Below are 14779 nucleotides of genomic sequence, written 5' to 3' on the forward strand. Positions count from 1 at the left end.
GGGGCCGGGAAGCTCCGCGCTCTTTCTACGCCCCTCCCCGGCTCCCGCGGACTGTCAATCTCTGAGCCGAGCTGGAGCTGAGCAGGTTCTGTATGGAGTGCCCAGTTTGGGAATCCTTTAGGGAGAATTTACGTAATCGAGTAGGCCGGGACTGACGAAAAAGTCAGACCCGCGCGGAAAGACGCAAGAGGGTGGCGCTGGGGCCTGGCATACTTGGAAAGTGGGAAGTTTGAGCGTGACAGGGAGGGGCAGAGGCCCCGTTCGGCCGGAAAGCGCCGTTCCGCCTTCAGCTGGCACGAATGAGTTGAAAAAGTAAACAGTGCACTTAATGGGTAGCATTTAATATACCGAGTACTGTTTCAACCACCACCATACTCCACGTTAGCACCAAGAAAGAGCCCAAAATGAGACAAAAAGGCACAGGCTACACACACATCAGGGTTCTTGGTCTCTGTGGGTTGCCTTTCTCTGCCTTCCCAGCCTCTGGAGCTCTCTCCCAGGAAGCTAGTGGTTGAGAAGGGGAAAGTGGGGAAGGAGGAAAGTAAAGGTTAATAACTTGGGGTGTATTCTTAAATATTTTCCCATCTAATGTTTGATGCATACAAAATAATATATTTAACGAACACGTGAAATTTAAAACATACTAATAAAAAGAAAATCTGACCCAACCACAATATCAATATTTAGCGCTTATTTCTGTATCTCCAGGATTCTACTCCTTGCCTCTTCTTCCACCCCCATTATCAAGTTTTATTTGTAGGTTCTGTTTTCCATTTTTAGTAGATGCATTTTGGATGCATCTCTAAACTATTGTTTCATTTTCTTTTTGTAAAAAAATTTAGTTAATATATAGATAGCCTTCCCAGGTTTGCTTTTATTATTCAACATTTGTTCCTTTGACTCCTCAAAGTAGTTAAGGGTAATAGTAGAAATTTAATTTTCACTGCCTAGTTAAATGGGAGTTCTTTCCTGTCAGAAATGTATTCAGACATGATTATTTAAAAATGCACTCTTTAAAAGTTTCCCTGCTCTGGCACTGGGAATTGAACCGAAGGCATTCCTAACCCTTTTATTTTTTTATTTTGAGGCTGGGTCGTGATAAATTGCTGAGGCCCTTAAACTTGCATCTAGCTACATTATTATTTCTATGTTGATAGCAATCACACTAAATGTATCTGCTTCCCTGAGTTCCTCATTACATTGCTGAGGGCCTTACTAGATTGCCAAGGCTGGCCTCCAACTTGCAATCCTCTTGTCCTAGCCTCCTGAGTGGCTGGGATTACAGGTGTGTGCCACTGCGCCCAGCTAACTGTTCACTTTTGAGCATAATAATTATTCAAAATTCTGTATGTTTTCTTTAAAAACCTTACTCTTCTCTGATCATGTAAACTCATGCCCCCACAAAACCTGGCTTTGCTCCTGGTAATAACAAGACTAGCAGGACATTTTTGATCACCTTCAGCAAGTGTATCTGAGAATCATTTGAATCTGTGAGCAGCACTGTTAGAACAGAGGGGAGGGAGATGTCCAACTTTCAAAGATAACTCTGAGATACTGTCAGAGTGGTTGTACCAATCTCTTTTGCCTTCAGTATTGATAAGCTCTAGCCTCCCACATTCTCTCCAATCCTCCTTATTGTCAGACTTCTTACTTTTTTGCTAGTTTACAAAGAATAAATAGGTACCTTATGTCAAAATGAACCTCACTAGTGTGTATAACTAGAATGTATAAACAAAAAAAATTTTTTTTTTTTTTTGGTATTAGGGATTGAACTCGGGGGCACTCAACCACTGAGCCACATCCCCAGCCCTATCTTATATTTTATTTAGAGACAGGGTCTCACTGAGTTGCTTAGCACCTCGCTTTTGTGAGGTTGGCTTTGAATTCGGGATCCTTCTGCCTCAGTCTGCTGAGATTACAGGTGTGCGACATGACGCCTGTCCCAATAAAAACATTTTAAAAAAAGAATAAGTAGGTGCCACATTATGATTTTAATTTGCATTCTTTAATTACTGATGAAGGTAAGCCTTGAGCATTTTTTAACGTAGTGCTTCATTGATGTTTCTTCCTCCTCGTTTAAGTGTTGGAAAAAATGTGTATAAATATATGTATTATTTATACCAATCTTTTGTCAATTGTAGTTGTTGCAAATATCTTCTCCTAGTTTATAGCATGTGTTTTTCCACTTTTGACAATGCATGATCTGATTTTAAGATTGGCTTGTATGAATGCTTAAATATATAAAATACATATTTACACATGTAGATGGATAGATATATGATATCTATTAAGTGACGTATTTAAAAAGTAACTGATGCTGGGTATGGTGGCATACACCTATAGTCACAGTGATCTGAGAGACTGAGGCAGAAGGATCCCAAGTTTGAGGCTATTCTGGAAAACTTAGTGAGACCCTGTCTCAAAAAAAATTTTTTTAAAGGGAAGGGAATGTAGCCCTGGGTTTAATCTGCAGTACAAAACAAACAAACAAACAAAAACTGACTTTGATAACAGGTGATTTTTTTTTATAAACGGATTCAATATCTTTATTTTGTTTATTCATTTTTATGTGGTGCCGAGGAGCGAACCCAGTGCCTCACATATGCGAGGCAAGCACTCTGCCACTGAGCCACAACCCCAGCCCCCAATAGGTGATTTTTTTTCATTTGATAATTTCTAAGTTTCCTCATGCATTTTGGCATATGCACCGTGAAAGACCATAATGACTTAGAATTTTTTAAAAATTAAATTTATTTTTAACTGACACAAGCCCAGAAATGTATATATTTACAGGGTACTATGCTTTTAATTTTTAAAACACTTTAAACTTTCTTTGAAAAAGATCTAAGAAAGTTTTATGGCTAATAGAATGTCCACATATACCCCATATGTTCTTCACATAGATTTAGAGTTTACTCGTGTGTGAAAAAGATTTATTTGTTGTTGTTGCCTTTGAATCATTTAAGAATAAATTATAGCATGAACCTCTGAAGACAAAATTTTTCTCTCATGTACACAAAGAACCATGCCCAAGGAGTTGGGGATATAGCTCAGTTGATAGAGTACTTGCTTTGAATGCACAAGGTCCTGGGTTCAATCCCCAGCACCATAAATAAAATAAAAAAGACCAATGCTCCAATTTAGATAGGTTAACATCAATATAGTCTTCACTGAAGTTTGCCAGTTGATCTTCAGAGCAATTTCCTCCCAATCAGGGATCAAGTCCAAATTATTTTCTTTTTTTTTAAACTTTATTTATTTATTTATTTGTATGTGTTCTGAGGATTGAACCCAGTGCCCCAAATATATTAGGCAAGAGCTCTACCACTAATCCACAACCTTAGCCTCTATTTTCCACTTTTCTTTGTAGTCTTTGGATAAATAAATATCCCAAATTTAATATGGTTACACTTGTCAATCTTTTTCTTTCATAGCTCATAACTTTGCTGTCCAAAAATATCCTTACCTACCCTTAAGTCAAGAAGGTATTTTCTTAGAATTTTTTGGAAAAGTTTTACCTTTAACATTTAAATCATTAATCCATATGGAATTGGTTTATATTGTGTATGAAATAAGAATGCACTTTTTTGTTTTCCAAATGGCCAGCCAGTTGTCCAAATACTATCTATTGACTCGGATCCTTTCACAAGTGACCTTCAATGCCATCTCTGGTCACATATCAAGGTTCCACTATGTACAAGTCTGTGTCTGGACTCACTGTTCTCTTCCAAATTGTCTATCCCTGTGCTGACATCATCCTGTCTTGATTATTATAGCTTTATTACAGGTTTTGCTATCTGGTTGAGCAAGTTCCCTGACTTGAGCTTTCTACAAGTGTCAAAAGCTCTGCTCTTCTGTATACATTTTAGAATCAACTTGTCAGTTAAAAAAAAAAGTCTTGATGTAATTATGATTGGAAATGCATTATTTTGATAGAATAATGAAGAATATAGAAGAATATGTATTCCCCAATAGATAGGTGCAATGAGATATATCAAATAAATCAAGCTCAGTTGTTCATTATTTTCTACATCTTTGCTAATGGTCATGTTCAGACTTACCTGTCAGTTTGCCTCTGTTATACTAATGGATGAAATAGATATGTCAATTTCCCATCAAAATGGTAGATTTGTCCATTTTTCCCTGTTGTTCTATCATTTTAGTTTTTTTTTTGTTTTGTTTTGGTTTTTGTTTTTGTTTTTTTGGTGGTGCTACCAACTGAGCTATATCCCCAGCATTTTAGTTTTATATACTTGGGGGCCATTTTAATTTATGATTTATATTTGTAAAACAATTTAAACCTTAACATGTAGTAGAATTTTACATTTGAATGCATTCACCAGAGTTCGGTAACCACCCTCTGCCACTCTCCATACAGATACAGGCTGGAATTATTTTATACACCCTCCTACATGACCAAATAACTTATGGAATACTTTGAGAAGCAGGAAGTTTTCCTTACAGGGAAGTCCAGTTTTACTTTGGAGATCTATGTCAGAATAGGCATTATGAAAGCACTTTTCAAACATTGACATTTTTAATTCTCAATATAATCCTGTAGAATAGGTTTTTAAAATCTCCATTGTACTAGTGAAAAAACAGGTTAGGGTAATTAATCAGCTTGCCAGAGATCACACAGGTAGTTAATGGCACCATAGAAATTTATGCCCAGGTCTGTCAGGTCTGTCTCTTAAACCCACTAGTCTGCCTGCTTTTGTTTTGTTTTAGTACTGGGGATGATGCCAGTGGCACTCTACCACTGAGCTACATCCCCAGTCCTTTTTATTTTGAAACAGGATCTTGCTAAGCTTCATGGAGCCTTACTAAATTGCTAAGCCTGGCCTCTAACTTGGAATTCTTCTGCCTCAGCCTCCTGAGTTAGTAGGATTACTGGTGTGTACCACTGTTCCCCAGCACTAACCTGTTTTTTATGTTAGATCTATAACCATGTCCCCTTATTTTCAATCAAGGGATCTGGTTCCAACCACTATTTTTCATGTTCCTAGCATTTCCCAACTTTTTGGAAACCTTAGAAGAAAACTCAGGCTAATACATGTTTTTTAGCCCTGCCCAAATTCCCTTAATTGTCTCACAGAAGTTTTGAACCTTTGACATAGTACACATTCATATTGTTGGTTTTGGAGAAGTAGCCAGTCTTGATGTGTGGGATAAATCATTCTTAATGTACAGTCTAGTAAGCTACAAATCATTTCCGCAAGTCAGTTGTTAAATATTGGGCTTTATGAAAGCTAATATTTAATCCAGCCTAATGATTAATGTGAAATCCTTCTCTTTTCAGGGCTGTTAAGTCAAACCTCAGAATCACTCAGGTCTCACATGTGGCTTTCTAACCCACTATATGCTCTCTTAATTAAAGAGCTCAGATTCAGATTTCCTCATAGGTGTCACCAGAAAACAATATAATTACCTGAAACTCCTATTTCTGTTTTATTTACAAAAAAGCTTCACTAAAATGGTTTTATGGTGGTCTTTTAATTGTGGGGTCACAGAAAACATTCCCCACAGTAGGTCATATGGAAATCACAGATGGCTCCACTAATACCTACTTATTATGCTTCATGGCAGGGAGGGACAGAAAAATACCCAGGGGTGACTCAGACCAGTTGTGGAATGCATACATCTTGTATATCCATCCTAAGAGTTTGCCTTTGCTGTATCTTAGAGCAGGAAGTGCTGCAATAATGTGAGCAGACTTGTATGTTATTCTCATGTGCTGTTGAGACATGTATAGAAACAATAATGCCTAGCATTCTTTCATCTCAGGAAACCTCAATCTCATACCTATTAGTTTATAGTTACTCCCTACTCTTTAAGTATATGAGGCTTAAGAAGTTCCTATAAATTTAGCTCAAGGTAAAGACAGAAAAGCACAGATTGTTTACATTGGACTTGCCACTGAAATTTTTTTCACTTGAATCATCTCAATGTATCAGCCCAGAGCTTGGCTCCTATTACTTTCTTCCTTCTGTACCTTTGCCTGATAAATAGCAAGACCATGTCTTCAAATGCTAAACGTTGAGTTATTTAAACATTCAACAGATTGATGGCATCCACCTTGTGCCAGACCTGAGAATATAAATGACGAAAAATATGAAGTCATAATCCTATGATTCTTTTTTTCCTTTTTGATATTGGGAATTGAACCTAGGGGCACTTAACCACTGAGTCACACCTCCATCCCTTTTTATATTTTATTTTGAGATAGGGTCTTGCTGAGTTGCTTAGGGCCTCACTAAGTTGCTGAAGCTGACCTTGAACTTGCTATCCTCCTGCCTCAGTCTCCCAAGTCACTAGAATTACGGGAATGTGCCATTGTGCCCAGCTAAAGTCATAATTTCTGCCCCATCAACTTTACAGCAGAGTAAGGGAGTCAGATAATTCCATTTTAAGTGCTCTGCTGAACAAGTACAGGATTTCCTAGGCATGTGTAAGATGGGCACACAAACCAGATATGAGAGATCTGAGGAAGCATTCCAGAGGAAACGACATCTGAACAAAAATCTAGAAGCTAAATAGGAATCGAGATAACTAAAACAGGAAAGAAAGGCTTAATGTGATAGTATAGCATATCCAAGAAATTGAAAGAGGTTACATATCAATCTACTTAGGCCAAATTATGCTGCGGTAACAAAAGAGGACAAAGTCTCTTGTGATACCACCAAGCCTTGCTCTTTCTTATTTGTTATTTTGAGAAAGTCTTGCTAAGCTTCCCAGACAAGCCTTAAACTTGTGATACTCTGGCCTCAGTCTCCTTGGTTGTAGGGATTATAGATGCATCCCATTGGATCCAGTCAGAGTATGTAATTCTTTCTTTTTTCTTTTCTTTTCTTTTTTTTTTTTTTTTTATCAAGGATTGAACCCAGGGGCACTTAATCACTGAGCCACATCCCTAGCCCTTTTTAATATTTTATTTAGAGACAGGGTCTTACTGGTTTACTTAGGGCCTCACTAAGTTGCTGAGGCTGGTTTTGAACTTGTGATTCTCCTGCCTCAGCCTCCTGAGCCGTTGGGATTACAGGTGTGCAAAGTACGTAATTTTGACAGTGAAACTTCTGGGATACCAAATCAGAGGATGCCTAATTAGCACAAGTTCTATTTTACAACTTTGCATTCATCCTAAAACTTACATTTACAAAGGTGTCATTTGGTGGTTAGGAAAAATAGACCAGCACTGAACTATAAAACCTACTTTTGTAAACTTCAGCAAAGGGAGGCTCATGCAGATTTCACCATTTCAACCTTGCAAGGTTGTCACACTCTGAAGGCACCCAAGAGAGCTATGACCTTTAGCACACTTAGAAAACAGCTGCCATTCTACAATCATTTTCCAGAGGAAAAGATACTGTGCTGGATTTTTTCTTTCAAGTTTAGGCATGTTACTGGGGCATTAAATCCTTAAAAAAATAAAAAATAAAAAAAGAGTAAAAGCATCTTAGGGTTTTCCAAGGGTAAATTTCTCAGCAGTGAACAAATTGAGAGCACCAATTCAAACATTCTTTTATCTGGAAGTAAACTCCTCTTCTTCCAGCTTTACTCGGCTAACTTCTCACACCATGATCATTTGTCAACCACATTGGGACCACTAATCTATTCACTTCTGTCTTTTCTCTGTCACTTACTGTCTTACTTTCTGTCTTATCCAACTGAGATTTTTGTACTGTGAGGGTTGGTTTCAGCATGCCAGCAATAAGTCTGAACTATTTTACTGAAATCAGAAATGTTTCAGCTCTGCCTAGAAGGCATGAAACATACTGACCAAGAGTGTTGCTTTATGACCCTGGGTGTAGAGAGTTGGTTCCCTAACATCTTTCAAAGGTGACCTATAGGTTTTTGTTGTTTAATCACTGTGAACTTGAGGATTTTAACATGTTTGACATGCTTACTATGTCATTGTACTTACTATTCTTTCTGAAATGGAAATGGTTCCATTTTTGACAATAGGAGTCTCTTAAGCTGGTCCAAGGGCCTCTTTCACATAAAACCCTAGAAGTCTTTCTTTTTTTTTTTTTGAGTCATCAATGGACCTTTTTTTAAAAAAATTTATTTATATACGGTACTGAGAATCAAAACCAGTGCCTTACACATGATAGGTAAGCACTCTACCACTGAGCCATGACCCCAGTGCTCCCCCAGTAGCCTTTGATAGTTTCCTTCTCCAGGCTCATCTTAAATATTTTTGCCTGACACTAGAAATTAGTCATTTCTACCTGGAGTTTGGGTTTCTGGTTCCCTGTAACAGAAAATGGTGTTCACAAGCCAGTCTAGGCATGAGAGGTGTTCATTGTTATTAAATTGGTTATTGATTCTGTGTTTTGTTTTTTTTTTAGTGGACAGAACAAAGATGTTATTTTTCTCTCTTTCTCTATCTTTTTTTGGCAGGAGAAAAAAAAATGTCATGGGCTTATACAATTAAAATTAGAATCATAAGGTTTCTATTTAACTTCTTGGTTTGTTTGTTTGTTTGTCTATTTTGGCACTGGGGAGTGCATCCAGGGGTCCAATCCCAAGCCCTTTTTCTTTTTTTTCTTTTTGGCAATAGGAATTGAACCCAGGAGCACTCTAGCACTGAGCTATACCCCAAGCCATTTTTATTTTTTATTTTTAAACACAATCTCTAAACTGCTCAGGCAAACCTCAAACTGGTGATACTACTCCTGCCTCAGCCTCCCAAATCTGTAGAATTATAGACATGTACCATCACTCTTGGCTGATTTTATTTTAGTATCCCTTTCTTTTATGCTGAGAGTCTTCACTTCTAAAACTATTAGTATAATTAGTTATTTGTTATATATAAAATAGCCTCAGAATAACAATACCAAAGTTATTACTATTTATACTACTTAAACAGTTTAAAACATCTTTTTAAAAAAATTTTAAGTGTATCCCAGTGAAGATGTAATTTAACTAAATTAGTGCATTTTAAAACCCTGAGAAATAATTCCTTATTATATGGTTAAGTAACTAAGCCAATACACAGAAGAATTAATTTGTTTCCTTTAGCTTTTGATTTTTAATTAACACATTTCCACTTTGATTTACTACTGTTTTATAATGATAAAACATTTAACCTGGTTTGAAATCAAATCTACAAAACAATGTATATCCTAAAAAGTTTACCTTTTTGCTGGAAAAGGTGGCTTATGCTTGTAATCCCAGTGGCTCGGGGGGCTGAGACAAGAGGACCACAAGTTGGAAGCCAGCTTCAGCAATTTAGCAAGGCCCTAAGAAACTTAGCAAGACTCTGTTTCAAAATAAAAAATAAAAAGGGCTGGAGATGTGGCTCATTGTAAATTGCCTCTGGGTTCAATCCCCAATTTAAAAAAAAAAAAAAAGCTTAACTTTTATTCCTGATTCTTCCACTTTATTCCTTCCTTCCCCAATAGGTTACTTAAATTTTTTTTTTATCTATCCTTCCGATTTTGAAAAAATAAGCAAATATTTTATATATGTGCACAAATGTATACATCCCCTTTTATATAAACAGGAGTATACAGCTGACATTTTTCCCTACCCTAGTTTCAGTTAGCAATGTGCGCTGGAGATCATTTTGTAGTAGCATATACAATTATTCTTCATTCCTTCCCAGTACTCCATTTTGTGATTGCATTATGGCTCCAGTTTTTTGTCCATAAGTATTTGAGCTGTTTCCAGTTCTTTGCTATTATAAGTGCTGAAGTATAGTCTTCCAGGCACTTTATTAAGCTTATGTAAATATGATCATATTTTATTGAATCAGAAATTCCATTGATTATAAGACACACCACTATCCTATATAATCAAGAAAAAAAACCACACTCTGCCAATTAATAAAGACGCCATTGATTGTAAGATGAATCTTAATTTGAGATTTAAAATGTAAAAAAAAAAATGTACATCTTAAAACTCAGGAAATGAGAATCTCATGCAACCCCTATATCAACCTAAAAAGCAGGTGTAACTAACTATCATGAACTCTGGAGAGGAAGAGACTTTTTTCTTGTGTTTGGCTCCATTCTCAGCCCTAAAAACTCTGCCTGACACCTAAAAGGCACTAAATAAATATTTGTTGAATAAATGAATGAGCCCTCATTTTACTCATGAGGAAACTCTGAAGTACAAAGTGGAACCAACTTGCCTGAGCTTAGACAACCATTTACTGGCAGAACCTGGATTTGAACCAAGAAAGTTGTGACTCATCCTAGCAGTGCTTCCCCTTTATGAATTCGTCGTGATCACCAGCTATAAATGGTCTTTCAACAGTCTTGTTGCTTTTCTCTAGTCAACTTGCACTTCTGTTTGCAGCAACAATTATTTTAAACCAGCATGTCCTCCCAAGTCTCAAGAGTCCCTTCTTCCACCTTCCCTGACCCTTGCCAGCACCGTGCATAAAAAACTTTGCCTCCAATTTCATAGACAACACAGAGCCATTACACAAGAACTGCCTCAGCTTCTTACCAAACACGACTTCCTGTGTCATCACTGAGGACTCTCTCCTCCTTCCCAATATTCCAGTAGAGATTCCCTTTGTCCTACCAGAGGCTGACAGGAGAATCCCATTGGGACTAGAGATTCTATTCCTCCTGCCATTCCAGAACCTTAACATTAATAGTTTCCCCTTTCCTGCCCTATAAATCCAGCCTGTCCCTCGGTATCAGTTAGGATTAAGTTGGCCTTATATAAGAAAGGACCCAAATTAATTGCAGTCTTCTCTCCCTCATATATTATTTAAATTTTAGTTTGTCATTGTAACAGATTGAAAGGTATGAATCGTCTTCCTACCCTGATGTCAACCACTTAGTTACCCAGCCACTCTTACAGGTTTACAAGCGGTATTTAAAGCTGCAGCACTGTACTGGGAATGTTTGCCCAGAGAGAAGAGAAGGGCCCTGGGACACAGACCTCAGCACTGCAGCATTTAAAAGTAGAACAGAAGAATAACTGGCAAAAGATCTGAGAATAGACATCCCCCAAGAAGGACTGTTTTGCCCTACAAACCAAAAGAAGAAAGTACTTAAAGAAGGAGAGAGTGTGTCTAATACTGCTCAGAGAATCAAGAAAAATAGCAACGGAAGCGACCATTGTATCTGGCAACAGGGAAGCTGTTAGTGGCTTAGATGAGAGAGTCTCCAGGGAAATGCACTGGAGGAGAAAATGTGGGGTAAAAGGTTAAGCCAGCTATTATGGTCAACTTAAGAAGTTTTGTTAAGGAGAGGAGCAGCGAAACTGGATTAGGGATAGGGTGTGATCAAAATAATATTTTTTTCCCCTTTGAAGATAGGAGCTATTATAATATATTATTTGCTGAAACTTGAGAAAGAAAGAAATTGATGATACAGGTGAGAGAGGAATAACTGTTGGAGCACAGTCCTTAAAACACAAAATTTGTATGGGATCCAGAACACAGAAGCGTTGGGTTTTAAAATGAGCAAGGACATTTGACCCATAGAACAAGGAGGTGATTCCCAGTGGGTACACACAAAGGTAGGTTATAATCTGGGTGGTCCTTCTCTGCTCTTTTATTTATTATTATTATTTCTTTAGTTGCAGATGGACACAATACTTTTATTGATTCTATTTGTTTATTTTTACATGATGCCAGGGATCGAACCCAGTGCTTCATGCATGCTAGGCAAGTGCTCTACCACTGAGCCACAACACCCACCCCATCTGCTCTTATATTTTATTTTATAGTCAAAAAAATGCAAGTCAATGTGGGCTACAGTTGAGACTGGGGAGAGATGGTGTAATTCAGAAAGTTTAAAAATACAAAAGGTGTGAATTAGTCTTTTTCTAAGAGTGGGAAAGAACATTCCAAGGAATATGATAGGATTGTCAAGCATACCAAACATTCAAATGAGATTTGGGGTCATGAATTTAAAGATCAGTGGACATGTTGAAGACCATCAGCTGAGCCATATTCAGAGGCTCGAGTGCTCTCCAGAGAGTAGACTATGGGGTGGAACCAGAGCTGGAGACTTACCTAATGAATCCAACAGGGGGATCTTGGGGAGAAAGGGGAAAGGGCTTTAAGGGGTTTGCAAGGAAATAGTTATAATTATGGTCTATGGACTTTAGTCAGACTAAAGAGAAATGTGAGAACATGCGCAGTAGATTGATCATAACTGGGAAAACGACAGTGTGTGGATGGTTTTTTTTCTTTTCTTTCTTTCTTTCTTTTGGTACTGGGGAGTTGAACTCAGGAGTACTTTGTCACTAAGGTACAACCCTGGCCTTTTAAATTTTTATTTATTTATTCATTTTAAATTTTGAGGCAGGATCTCTCTAAGAGTCACCCGGGTTGGCCTTGAACTTGTGATTCTCCTGCCTCTGCCTCCAGATAGACATTCTGAATGAAGTCAAGAATTGCTGGAGCAAGGGGCTGGTTTATAGCTCAGCGGTAGAGTGCTTGCCTTGCACATGTGAAGCACTGGGTTCGATCCTCAGTACCACATAAAAATAAATAAGATAAATAAAGATATTGTGTCCATCTTTAAATTTTTTTTAAAAAAAAGAATTTAAATTAAAACTTAAAAAGAATTTAAATTAAAACTTAAAAAAAAAAAAAGAATTGCTGGAGAAGGGCACTGTGGTCAGAGTGGAATTCTGGAAGTGAGAATTTCAGAGGTGATTTGGGATTGTCATCACAAAGTCAAGAATACGGCCATGGATGTTTGAGGTGGGGTAGATAATTAAATTATTCAAGACCATAAAGCCTGAGCCATATTCTGAGGCTCAAGTGCTCCCCAGAGAGTAGACTGTGGGGTGGAACTGAGAGGCCAAGATGTCAGAATATCCATACGAATGTTAAGATCACACACACACACACACACTCACACAAAGGAGAGAGAGAGGAAGAGTAGTGAGCCAGATGGGGCAGGCCTGAGTCTCACACCCCTTGGCCTTCTGAGCATAGGACATTTCCATGAAAGAAGAGAAGAGGAGCACAAAGCAAAATGGAAGGGAAAAGTTGGGAGTCTGCCCCCACAAGTCCTTCTGTTTGGCAGCCTGATCGTGAACTTTGAGTACATTCAGCTCTGAACCCAAGAAGGCTCAAGTCTGAGCATTTTTCCTCTAGAAAGTAGAAGTGAAAGGGGGCCGTAGTGAGCATAAGAGTATAGTTTGTAGCCCATAAAATTCTCCATATGTACATAGGAGCCTTGGGTTTGTTTTTTGTTTTTTTTTTTTCTGTAGAAAGTGTCCTTAGATTTCCTTAGATGCTCAACTAAGATTAGATTCTTGACCCCAAAAGGTCAAGTGCCATCTTAAAAATCAGATTGTGTTCCAAACAAGGAGAGAGAAGAATAAAGCAATAGTCTATTGGACTATGATAATGAAGATGATAAATAATAGCAATAATAACAATAACAGCTGACCTTTACCGACTACTTTTCTATGTGTCAGATCTTGTCGTGGCGGAAGGAATTTGAGGAGGTCCAGGAGAGGGTACCTCAACTTGGAATGATGGCATCACTGAGAATTCAAGACATGTCAGACAGAGGTGCAAGCAGAGCTTTATCCAGGAAAACAAGGAGTCTACACTCAAGGGAGAAACAGTGTTATCTCAAGAGTGAGAGGCGCGCTGGGGGCCTCAGGTTCTTCTTTAAAGAAAGCTTTGTGAGGAGTGGGTGTTGGAAGGCATGTGGAAATGACAAGATGTTTTATTGAGATCTGGCTCTCAGTATGCTTAGGTTAATGTTGTCTCCATTATCTGATCAATAGATAACGTTTGGAATGTGCCCTATATTATAGGTTTCATAAAATATCATATCTCCTTTTGCCTAATCTATTCTAAAAATGCATATGTTACTGCACAGGGAAATTTCCATAAGTGAGTGGAATTTCCAGTAACCTTGTGGGTGAAGATTTATAGATTTCCCAGAAATTTGAGAGTGACAGGCCTGGGAGGAAAACTGGCTTGAGAAGAAAAACTACAAGGAATTTTAGCACAAGGTGTTCAGATTAAAATTATAGGCTCCTTTCCCTCCCTTTTGTCTCTTTTCTACCTATCTTTTAGTTCTTCTATTCCATCTCAGTCTCACATGGCAGAAAACATGCCCAAAGCAAACATCAGGAGCACCTGGCCTATGTCAGTAAGATGTCTTACAAGCAGTTAATAAAGGGTATTCCATCTTAAATATCAATCCTTTTTTAGGTTTTTAATCTCACCTTTTATACTTTTATTTTTATGTGGTGCTGAGGATCGAACCCAGTGCCTCACATGTGCTAGGCAAATGCTCTATCACTGAGCCACCGCCCTAACCCTTAAATACTAATCTTTAATAAGACAGTTATCATTCATCCTTTCATCAGAGACCAATAAATCTGGATACACTGGTCAAATTTACATTGAGAACTTATATAGCCCTCCTCACTGGGGTAACCAGATTACACAAGTAATTGAGTAAGATCTCAGTGGAGTAGTCACCCTGTCTCTGTGAGTCTATATCTTATTTGTTGCTTCATTTGGTTTCTTAATTGTCTTCTTTCAATGGCAATTTGCCCAGTGAAGTAAAATACAGAAAATGAAAAACCACATCAAACTTTGAGATTTTTAAAAATAGGAAATAACTTTTTTTTTTTTTTACTTTTAATCAATCTATAACAAAGTTCCATGTTTGAGATATGGGATATCCATCTTTTATAAGACATGAATAAAATGTAAATTCAAAATCATTCAACACTTTTAAATGATAATATCCAATTTTAGTAAGTGTGTGAAGAAACTGATACTCTTTTTTTTTTTTTTTTTTTTTTTTTTTTTTTTTTTTTTTTTTTTTTT

General features: G+C 37.5%; 1 protein-coding gene across 1 annotated transcript in view; it reads right to left on the reverse strand.

Annotated features, from left to right (window-relative positions):
- Positions 1 to 14779, reverse strand: part of Ddx59 (DEAD-box helicase 59) — a 103576-nt gene that overhangs the window by 29201 nt on the left and 59596 nt on the right. The window lies entirely within an intron of this gene.

This window comes from Marmota marmota, unplaced genomic scaffold (genome assembly GCF_001458135.2).
Source record: "Marmota marmota marmota unplaced genomic scaffold, marMar, whole genome shotgun sequence".
NCBI classification, from domain to species: domain Eukaryota; kingdom Metazoa; phylum Chordata; class Mammalia; order Rodentia; family Sciuridae; genus Marmota; species Marmota marmota.